Source organism: Peromyscus californicus, unplaced genomic scaffold (assembly GCF_007827085.1).
Source record: "Peromyscus californicus insignis strain IS unplaced genomic scaffold, ASM782708v3 Scaffold_22__1_contigs__length_63687245, whole genome shotgun sequence".
NCBI classification, from domain to species: domain Eukaryota; kingdom Metazoa; phylum Chordata; class Mammalia; order Rodentia; family Cricetidae; genus Peromyscus; species Peromyscus californicus.
The window spans coordinates 15917238-15929382 of NW_026294525.1; the positions used below are offsets into that span (position 1 = coordinate 15917238).

General features: G+C 43.0%; 1 protein-coding gene across 5 annotated transcripts in view; it reads right to left on the bottom strand.

Annotated features, from left to right (window-relative positions):
- Positions 1–12145, bottom strand: part of Plekhg1 (pleckstrin homology and RhoGEF domain containing G1) — a 209754-nt gene that overhangs the window by 138257 nt on the left and 59352 nt on the right. The gene's annotated exons all lie outside the window — the stretch shown is intronic.

Sequence of the window (12145 nt, forward strand, 5' to 3'; positions counted from 1 at the left end):
AAATACCAGAAGCATCAGATAGTTTATCCCCTATTTTATAACTAAGAGCAACAATAGCCTTTTTGCAGCGGCCTGGGCGAGTCCATTCAGGAAATTAAGAACAACACATGGTCCAACAGGAGGAAAGCTAAATCCCCAACCTCAACTTAGTCACTAAATCAAAGCGTTCCAGCTTTAATAGTGCTTTTTCTTCTAATAGTATGTGTTGTTGGGAAAGGGAGACAACAAGGATTTTTGCCCTCCCGTGGAGGGGTGTGAAGGACTGCTGCTTTGTTAAATAACTTGTAACCTGCAAGACCGTATCCCACATCACTCAGAGCCCGGACTTGAAGTCTGGAGTCTGGAATGGATCTTCCCATCAGCAGAGCATTAGACAGGATAGATAGGGTCCCAAGCTGCTGATACTGGTCTTTTTGACTCGGTCTCTAGATACCACAAAGTGTCTGTCCTAGGCTGCAACCCAGTTCTACCTGGTGATCTGAGCCAGTAGCCTCCAACCAACCTCAGCTGCTTCATGATGTGCCTTCTGCTTTGATCCCGGTCCCCACAGCCTATGCCCAAATCCTAAAAATAGATGAATAGAGATCATTTCTGATGGTGACTTTCCTTTGATCTCCCTATAAAAGAAGCATCGCAGTTGTATGCAAGGTATATAGGTTGGCTCTGGCACAGATTATAAAGAACAAAACACTACTGACCTGGGTCAGGCTCTTGGCACAATTGGTTCTGGATATAGCAACAGCTAGACCTGGGATACCATCTGTTCAAGGAGCCTGCAGCCACTTTGATCATGAGAAGAAAGTGACATCATACTTGTGCATAACAGGAGACATGCCCCTCCATCAAAGTATAAGGCATAACTTGGAGAGTCTGCAATAGTCGGTAGGGATGGGAGGTAGGCACTGACAGAGTGTATGAAGTATTATGTTTTATTTAGAAATAAAAGGAATGCGACAACTAAGTACAATGGCCATCATTGGTTGATCACAGGCATCAATGCTCCCCTTCTCCCTTCCTGACACTTGTTTTGTTGAGGGTTCCACCTGCTCATGCTTTCTTCACAGTCACACGGTGGAAGTTCAGCTAACACCATTCCCAGCTCTTCAAAAGTGTGGACCGTGACTAGCTTAAGCCAGTCTGCATGGCTTCTTTACTGTTACAGCCTCATCAGTTTCAAAGAAGAGTTCCTGCTTGGTGTCCAGGGAAAGGACTTTCTTTTTCCTGGTGTAGATGGACTTGGGAACATGTTATTTCATTTGTGTTCTACAGCTATTGTATGGGCATTTAAGGGAGGTGATCTGAAAAAGAGGTCAGCTCCAGGCATGGCTTAGCAGAAAAACAGGGAGAATCCTTAGTAATATTTATGAGTCATTGAATCAATAAGCCTTACAATCCACCATCACCTTAGCAGTAGCTTAAATTTGCTCTGAATATTAGGCTAGAAAGTGGTTTTCAGATTTCTAGTTCTTTCTTCCTGAACATATAGTGATCTACAAAAGTAAAATCTATTTGTGTGTGTATGTGTGTGGTATTGGGATGGAACCCAGGCCTTTGTACATGCTAGGCAAGTATTCTATCACTGAATGACATCTCTAGATCACAAAAACTCTTTAGGACACAAGTATTTCATATGCTCTAACTCCTGCTGGTTTACTTGTGAGCCACATTTTCCTGAATCAAGAGACCACATCATTTGGCCCATTTACTAAATATCTGCCCAGAGAATCATACATCGGTATTCATACCATGAATGATTGGTTCTAGGACCTTTGAAAACACTCATATCTAAGGATGACCAAGTCTGTTACATAAGAATGTCATAGGATTTACATATAACCTATACAATTAGTCTATATACTTGAAATCATCTCTTAAGTATACTACCCAATATAATGCAAGTACTATACACATAGTTGCTATACTATATTATCAGTGCAATAACAACAAAAAGCTCTGTATAGTCCAATTAAAAACACATTTTTAATCCATAATTGGTTGAATCCACACATCTAAACCTGGGTGTAGATGGCCAACTGTATATGAGATTAAATAAAACTCGAAGGGTAAAGTCAAATAAATAAAGAATGAGTGAGTTAATTCTCCTCACATAGCATTTGTGATGTTTAAAATTATATCAGTATTCCTAACGTGCAGATAATTTTTCTAATTGTAAATCTTAATTAGGCTTCTGAGAAGTTATCAAAATAACTAGAAGAAAAGATTCTACCGTCTTTGAAGATCACCAGAAGAATGATCACGAGAAAGAAAAATAAATGCCCATATTTAACATTTCACAGCAGGTTAGTGGACTGCGTCATCCCTCACCAACTGTTTCCTGTTCTCTAAACCGACCCCATGAGTGTCTTCTTCATAAGTGCTTCAGTTCCTCAGGTAGGAGAGCTCTCTTCATAAAAAGAAATCGTAAAGTTTGGAAAGTTGTAAAACGTTTAGTCTAAAGAATACACATTTGGGGCTTCTCTCGAGATATTCAGAGTAGGACAAGAGTTTGTTGAATTCCAAAGCAAAAAAGCTCAAACCTCCCACGAGGACTTGGCACTTCACTGTTCTCTTCTCAGGTCCCCTTGACCAACCAACAGTGCAGACAGCGTCACTGTGAAATGGAGGATGCTCCAAAGGATTCTTGGTAAATGGTTGTACAGAAAAATGTGTTCCAGATGGTGTGTGTGTGTGTGTGTGTGTGTGTGTGTGTGTGAGAGAGAGAGAGAGAGAGAGAGAGAGAGAGAGAGAGAGAGAGAGAGAGAGAGAGAGAGGAGAGAAGATTCCTTGCTAACCACAGATTACCAATGTTTTTAGAACAATGTACTTAAGCAGTTAACTAGAACCAGGAAGATTAGGAGTCCAAGAATGAAAAGGCAACGATCTCATCTTATCTCTCAAACTAACATTATCCACAATTTACATGTTCTCACTGGAATGCATGTTGGTTCACTCCTCACCTCTACAGAGGATACCTAACACTATCAAGTCACAGTGAGGTCAGGCTGGTTTTGGCTAACGGTTTCGGAGGAGCCAGTGTGGCTTGATTTCACTCTTTTAAGGCCTGTGGTGAGGTAGCTGGGGGCTAGGATGTCTCTATTCCTCCTACAGCACACCCCAAATATCTAAGGACCTCCTCTATGCTTCACTTATGAAATTTCTGCACTGCTCCCTGTCCCCAGTGAATAGTACCTCCATAGAGACTGAGCCTTTACCACATAGACCTGTAAGGGACACTTAAAAGTCTCTGCTGTAGCAGGATTTGTGAATGGGGACTGTGCTGGCTAGTCTTATGTCGACTTGACACACAAACTAGAGTTATCTGAAAGGAGGGAACCTCAATTGAGAAAATGCCTCCATAAGATCGGGCTATAAGGCATTTTCTTAATTAGTGATTGATGGGGGAGGGCTCTCCTGTGGCTGGTGCCATCCCTGGGCTGGTTGTCCAGGCTTCTATAAGAAAGCAGGTTGACGAAGCCATGGAGGGCAAGTCAGGAAACAGCACTCCTCCATGGACTCTGCAACAGCTCCTGCCTCCAGGATCCTGCCCTGTTTGAGTTTCTGATTTCCTTTGATGATGAACAGAAATATGGAAGTGTAAGCCGAATAAACCCTTTCCTTCCAACTCGCTTTTTGGTCATGGTGTTTTGTCGTAGCATAGAACCTCCACCTAAGCATAACTTACCCACACAGTAAGCACGATGCTCCTCTGAACCGTATTTTTCTCCCCTAGGATGGATGGTCTCAGAGGCTACCATTTGGCTATCCCCTCATCTGCTTGTCAAGATTCGGGCTTTATCTTACTGTTGATTTCAAAGCATCTCCTCTCAGCCTTTGTCCCTAAGTAAATAAACACGTTTGGGTCTGGATCCTAAGAGAGGTTCAGAATTAAAACTGGCACAACACACAAACATCTGCAAAACTTTAAAGTGCTATATAATTAGAAATCCTTCTGTTATTGCTAGGACTTGTGGGTAAGGCTCTCCTGAATCAGTTTTACATAGGATCACTCGTTTCTACATTACTGTATTTCATAGATAGTAAGTATATCTCTCAACTCCAATGGAAAGATCTAGGGTCTAATACAAAATGTGTGTGCCACACTCTGTAGAAGTCCACAAACGCCAGCATTTCAATTGCCCATAGAAGAGAGAGAGAGAGAGAGAGAGAGAGAGAGAGAGAGAGAGAGAGAGAGAGAGAGAGAATTAATAACAGGATACTCCAAAGCCCTTTCATGGGTCTACAACATTTCAGGTATGGCATGGTTAAATAGTCTTAATTTGTCTGAGAAATTCTTATGCACAGCTCTAATATACTCCAAGATGGTTTGCATATGAACTTTTGGAAAACAGCCCTGGTTCACACTTGAAGATTAGTGGTACGTAAATACATGGTTTGAATGACTGAGTGATTATTTCCCAGCTTTCTCTATACAATCCTCAAGGTGAATGTGCAATCACTACTTTCTAAATGTCTGTGTTTTTGAAATTTTATTATTTATTTATTCATTCACTTACTCACGTGTGGGCACAGGCATACACATGCCATAGCTCACATGTGGATATGGAGGTACAGGCATGTACATGCCACAGTGGCTCAAATGTGGATATGTGAGTACAGGCATGCACAAGAGACAGTTCACATGTAGATGTACGTGTTCAGGTATGCACATGCCACAGCTCACATGTGGATATGTGGATACAGGCATGCACAAGCCACAGCTCACATGTGGAAGTCAGAAGACAACTCTTGGGAGTCAGTTCTCTCCTGCCACCCTGTGGGATCAATTCCCAGATCTCCTGTGGGATCTGGGAATTGAACTCAGGTCTTCGGGCCTGTGTGCAAGCACCTTTACCCACCGAACCATCTCACCCTAGGGTTTACTAAGAGAGGTCTTGGCTGGAGTCTGATGATGGCGAGTGTCGAGGCAGCCTGTTATCTGTACTCTAAGGCTTTATCTGCAAAAAGCACAGAGGGAGCCCTTCAGCTGAGGGCTCTATGCAAAGAATTCCCTCATCATAGCAAGGCATCTTTCCACAGCTGGGGAATGGGGCTTCACTTTCTTCCTTGACCCTAATAAGAAAGGAAGCCGTTCCCCAGGGAGGGCCTCCTTGGAGGATCTTGCAGCACAGTTCAATTTAGCAATGTTAAGCCTGGCAGATCAAGGGGACATCTACTCTCCTCAGGCAAATATTTCAACAAATAACCTTTTCTATATAGACAAAATATTTTTAAGTTAATAAAAAGTATTTTGTTTAGAAATAGACTTTGCTCAAATCCGTGGACTTCAGAAAGCAGCTAAGACCATGGCATCTGAAACTTGGCTACCATTTGTCTCAGAGTTTTATAGTAAACCCCTACATCGATTATGAGGAGAGCCTCAGACCCTCTTGTTAGAATTATAGAGCTTGGAATTTTAAACATTGACTCTGAATGTAAGGACCCTAAAGAAAGCCAGGGACCTGCTAATGAATAACACTATTGTTTTAGTTTAAAAAATGCCACCACATTTTTATTAGAAGTAAAAAAGAGAAGTAGACCTTTGCAGGGGTGTTCAGACCCGCTTCCCCGTCAGACTCTTCGAAAGAATTCTGGTAGGAAAGGAAGGAAGCAATGTTTTCTGATTTAAAGAGGCAAAAAAGAGCTACAGAAATCCACTTGGAAAAAAATTGAATCCTGGGAGATAACCATTACAAAAAATCAGAATATTATTTCACTTAGAATGGCTCTGAGAACTCACGGCTACAAAGAGAGCCACATTTGATGGTCTCCCAGCACCTAAAAGGTTGCTAGCTCAGAAATGCCGGGCAGTCCAGTTGCTGGGGCTTTCTATTTGCTCTGCAGAATTCTCACTTGCAGGATGAAGAATGAGAAATTGGGCTAATCATACTTTCTATGGGCATCTTCCTGGGATGCCCCTGCACTTAAAACTAAGCCAGTGTAACGTTTTCTTACGGATACGAATGGAATTTAACATTTTAAAACACAGGACACATCTGATCTTTAAAAATTTATTTTACAGAGACCCTAAAATGTAGAGTAATGCAGGTATGAATGCCTTTCTTAATTGGCAACTTCACATCCAGGCTGTACAGGTGTTTACCTCGGATGGTCTTGGGACATCTGGCATTTTAAAATACATTTTATGTGCCAGGAATAGTTACGCAGAAGGCGCTAGGCTATATGCCCTACGCAGGGCCTCACTCCGCCATTCAGTGGCCTGAGCCCATTAGGACAGGAAGAAGAGAAGCCCCTAAAAGGCATTTCAAGAAGGATGTGTGAGCTCTTAAAAAGGCAGGCAGCGACACATAATTAAAATTGCCAAATGAATCCTTCAGAGGCTAGTGATCCAGTACCTCGGAGATGGCAGATAACATCAGGTCAGAGCTAACGGAAAAGGAAACTGATCAAATTTGGAAGGAGGGATAAATTTTAGATACATTACGGCCCCTGCGGCCATTCTACAGCTCCCATTGAAGCTGCCAAAGGCAGGGCCTCGCCACAGCAGGCCCCTGCGCATGCTCTCTCTTCCCTGCTGCTGCTTGCAAAGGCAAGTTCATTATCAGGCTTTTGGGATTGAGAGTGGGCAATCATCATCTGAGGCTTCTCTGTGAGTTACAGAGGCAGACTCAGGTCCAGCTGCACCCAGAGCACCATCCCCCCACCTCCCCACCCCGGTGTTCCTGGTATGACGTGACACACACACACACACACACACACCCCACCCCAACCAGACCAAGGGAGTACTTAGGGTGCAAAGGAGGAGACTACAGTAAGGGAATGCAGCTCCAGGCCAGCCTGGACTACACAGCATGACCCCGTCTCAAAAATAAAACCACAACAAACCCCAAACACTTCTCAAAACAGGTGACATAAAGATTTCAAACAAACAGACATGTTGGAACGAGTAACAACAGGTTGTTGTGAATTTCAGACCAGACATGTGAATTAATCAACACTGTACTTAGGATATACCAGGATGGTAGACAGAATGGCCAAGTGATGTGTTAGTTCAGAGCGCTAGAGAGAAACAGGAACTACTTCTACCATGGATACGTGCAGCATCATGTCCTGGCTGCGATGGGATCACTCCAGGGCAAGAAGAGATCATGGATGCATGCAGCATCATATCCTAGCAACAACAGGACCACTCCAGGGCAAGAAGAGATCATGGATGCATGCAGCATCATATCCTAGCAACAACAGGACCACTCCAGGGCAAGAAGAGGACTCTGGACTAAGAGTTAGACTTGGGTATTTCCACTTCAAATTCCTTTCAAATTTACAAGCAAGGATCGTAGGGGTGGGACTGAGTGGTAGAACACTAGCCTAGAATATACTAGTTCTGGATTCTATCCCTTGTGCAATACACACACACACACACACACACACACACACACACACACTCATATTTACACTCACATATACTCACACACACATACTCACACACATTCAAACACACACTCTCACATACACATTTGCTCACACACACTCTCACACACACACATTCACATACACTCATATTCACACACTTTATCACACTCACATCCCCCCACACACTCATACACACATTCTCACACACACTCATATACACTCACACATTCACACACACACACTCTTCATTTAATTTTAGATTGTTTACATACATCTCTGAAAAGCTTGAGTCCCCTATCCTGTAACCATTCAATTAATGACTAATGGCGCAAGGCTGCAAGACTCAGATGAGCTAACATACAGTGTGTAGCTTGTAGTGAGTGGCTACATGCTCACTTTATCCTTTAGGAAGGCGATGGAAATGGGAACCTTAGGATGAAGAGGATGAGGAGGTAAACCTAGTAGGATTTAGTGGGAAAGTTGGTATTGGGGTCAGGGAGGAGGCTAGGGAGGAGGCTCACACTGGGTTTTGAGGCTATGCAAATTATCTTCACTCCCTCCAACAGGAGTGTGCGAGATTGAGGCAGTTGGAAGATGACATGATCCCAAAAGGTTCTGGGGGAAACTCCAGTGACAAATACCCGGAAAAGAATTAGAAATGAACCAGAGGATTAGAGAGAAACGGGAAACCGGAGAAACATGATTTGGTGACGGTTTGGCTAGAAGCGGCGGTTGCTCTGATATTCCATCCCTGAGAACCTTTGAAATGACTGAACTCCACTCCCCTCTGAATGAGCATGCTTCTTAAATCATGGGCCTATATATGAAGTTACAACATTTGGTGAAACCAGACCCCACATTTTAAAGAAACAAAGAATATTAAAAGAAAATAGTTGACTTAATACGGGGCTTGAGATCAGTTGCTTTGTGGTCTTTTGAACTTGGAGCACAGTGATGGCTGTAACCTTTGCTTTAACTCGACCAAGGCCTTATCACCCACTTAACCTTCCTCCAGCACAGACTTTCCCTCATTACTCAGAAAATACAGGGCGTTGAAAGGAACAAGGTACAGATTCCTAAAAGCTTGTGCCCTGTGGACACTGGGAAGGGGTAGCTAGGTTCTCAAAAGGCCGAAGAAAGGGGGCATGGCAGAGGAGGAGGAGGAGGTGGATGTTGGCTTTTGCTCAGCCAAAAACACAGGCTTTGATTCCCCAAAGCCATGTCTGGTAATTTTGTTTTTATTGACTTTTAGAGCTGGGGGAATCTGGCCCAGGGCTTCCACAAAGTTTTCCAATATTGGAGCTAATTGTTGGAAGCCTGGATTCATTTGTTATCTCCAGCTACAGAGAGCAGACCTGGTACCAGCGAATGCATCTGGTCTTTTGACATTGGAGGTGATGACCTTCCCGTGCCTATTAGCGTGGCTATTCATCAAGGTCCTAGCAGGTCTGTGCAAGGTCACCGTCGTTTGCAGATGTCAAAAACAGGAAACTTCCAATGACCCACCACCATCCCATGTAGAGCAGAGCTATGACATTCTCTCTGGTTTTCTAAAATGCAGTGACCTGGTATCTAGCTAAAACAAGTGAGTAGTACATTTATTTTCACTTATAACACAGCTTTGCGGTACATTAAGGAAAAACAAATGAAAAGAAGAAAATCCATAATCCACTAATACAAGGTGAGCCCAAAAATGGCCTTTTCTTAATGACAAGTAAAATAGAGAAGGATTTCAATGTTTGAGATAAGAAGAAAATTCTGATTTAGTCCACAGCTCTATGCAGACCAACGGAAAATCAGCTTCATTCCCAAGGACATAAGTACATTCATAAGTAAACAACGCACACTGGTCCTTTTCTAACATCTTTGATGCTAACTTTTAATTTATTCTACTTCTTATATTAATTTCTAATTTCTTTTATCACACACTGCTCCAACAAAAAGGTCACATGTGGTCATGCTCTTCCTTCCCAGATTCACTTTCTAAGCTCACCAAAGATGGAAAATGTCATTCTTGCCTTTGGATCTTTCTCATACTTAACTAGGTGTTTAATACAAAGAAGGAATTTACGATTGTAAAGCAGGTTACTTCAAACACAGAATCCATAACAACTTATGCCAAGTAATTTTATGCCATTTCTACCTACGTGCTGAAGAAGAAATCATTTGGGCTTTATGAAACGGCATCAGATGGGAGGAAGTTCACTTGCAAGAAGATGCTCTCTCTCTTTAGAATCTGAGATGGCTAAATGCCACCCTTCACAGCTGCTGAAGCCAGTGGCTTAGCTAATTGTTTCCAGATGCCCCTCCCATTTTACATGTGGAGCCTAAGGTCAGTCTTAGGTAAAGGGCGTGGGCTCTGTCATTGGTCATCAAGGTAGACAGCAAAGAGAGCTGCTGAGTGGAGCTTGGTCATCCAAATGTCCAGTCCCCACCATTACAGCTTTGATTTAGCTGCATTTCTTCCTGGAGCCTGTTTCTGGGTCTGCTTCCAGCTTGACCTTGAATTGCACTCAGCACACCACTTCCTTGGAGCAGCAATGGGTTAAAAAGGAGGAGCTGTGGGGAGAAGTGCCTGAACTGAGGAATTCTGAGAAACCTTTTCTGTAATACCTCTCCCTGTTTAACCTGTGCGGTTCAGAGCAGCTCCGCAGCAGGCACACGCATTGATTTTAACCTACATTTCACTCATCGGACGATGAAGTTCCTGCCCTCCCCTAGCCTGAGTTGCCTACAAACCTATCTCCATAATTCCTGATTCTCAAAGCAAAGGACAGAAGGACGCATTAGCATCTCCTTCCAGAGGACATCCCCTCATGGGAAAACAAGTGTTTTGGTTTGGTGTTGCTGGGGTTCAAACTCGGGGCCTTGTGCATGCCAGCCGAATGCACTGCCACTGAGCCACACCCTGAAGTCCCAAGCACTTAAGAAAAACTTCTAATGATTGACTTACTCCCCCAAGTACAATGACAAGACAAGTATAAGACAAATGTCTCAGAGGATGGAAAGGGACAACGGAAAGGGGACAAGTGATCCAAGTAAATTTAAGATCAAACACAGTGGAGAAGGTTAAACTTTAAGTCTCCATTTTCAACTTAGATTTTGTTGCTGTAAAGACTTGTTGAGTGACCTTGTACCCTCACCGGCCATAACTGAAGGGTCTACAATGGGTCACCCTCAAGAGTGTGCACTCTGTACCCCAGCTTATGCAGGCAGTCTTCCAACAGATACATGTCAAATAAAAGAGATGTCCACTGTGTAGGCAAAGTCAAACCTGGATATTTTTCCGAATGATGTAGTTCTGTGCTGGATTTTTGTAGCTACTACATTTACATTGTGCAATATTTACATATAGGTATTAAATCATCATCACTATGTATGCATATATACATATATATATGTATATTTTTATATTTAAATCATCATCACAATGCTGTCAGGTCAGATCAAGAGAAAGTCGGAAGATTTTGCAATGGGAGCGACTGGAGGAAAGTGCTTCCATGGCCTTTTTAAATATTGCACACTGCATTCTGATTCCTGTTCTCCAGCACTCTGCCAAGAATTCCACAGGATGGTTGTATCGGCAATGTCTAGTCTGATACAATGAGTTACTTATTCATCATATGAATCATTAATGATGTAGACACTGATTATTGTTTTATTAGCTAACTTCCGACAAATCAATCAACCCTGAGCCAGATACTTACAGGGCTCTGTGACACACTAGCAAGGTCACTTACAAGACCCACAAGGCATGGAGGGTTTATTTTTTCTCCCCAGCATTCCTTCACGAAACTCTGTGTAAATTTTAGAAGTAAAAAGCTACAATTCTAATCCTGCAAAGCCTTCAGCTGCAGGACTATTTGCTTCTGAGGTATCACAGTGGCGGCTACTGACTCGGCTCCTCTCATGATGGAGGAACACCTCAGACAGGGATGGGAAAAAAATGGCAGTGATGCTCCAGAGAGGAGCCGAGTGCGTGGTGGGATTCTGGGCACTGTGGATCACAGTCATATCTGTGCTTAACTTTAACCAGCCAGTGTGGGAAACATACCATCTTGAATCTTCAGCATCTTTACTGGAAAGTTCTCTGGCTTGTTACGCAACTCAGTGGTATAAAGGGCCCAGAAAATGCCAGCAGAAGAGTGAAGATCAAGATGCCTGGCATGGCCTTGCAACAATAACGGGCATGCTTCTATTCCTTAGGTTACCCTATAACCACATGCTCTTGGAGCATCTCCACTCCAGTGTCGTTTCATCAAAGGTCCAGGATGGGGAAACACTAGTTAAGAAGGCGCAGGAGCTAACACATAGGGATGCTTTCATTCAGAAAATTTTTTTGTGGTACCTGAAAAAAAATGTAATCTCCAAACTGAACACATACACACACATCATGCCAACAGAAAGAGAAAGACCATGTATGTGTTCTGATTGCTCTCAAGAGAAAGAACCCCAAGTTTGTATATACCAGACCTACCCTCTGAAAATTGAAGTTTCTATAGGTTAGTTGCCTGACCTAATCTGGCTAATCATGGTCAGTTTTCCCATTTCCATCCCCAGTCATAGGTCTTCTGTAGCTAGAAAGAGGCAACACCTCTGCCTACAATTTTCTGGTCTTTTTTGCTCGGTCTGTGGAAGTAGCAACCACTGGCTTTGTCAGACAGAACGAGCTGGCATAAGTGTCGCCCTCAGGAGGACAGCACTGTGGCTTATAAGTAAGTCCCTGGCTTCCAAGTTCTAGTTCTTTACTGAGGGACCACAAACACTTCTGCAT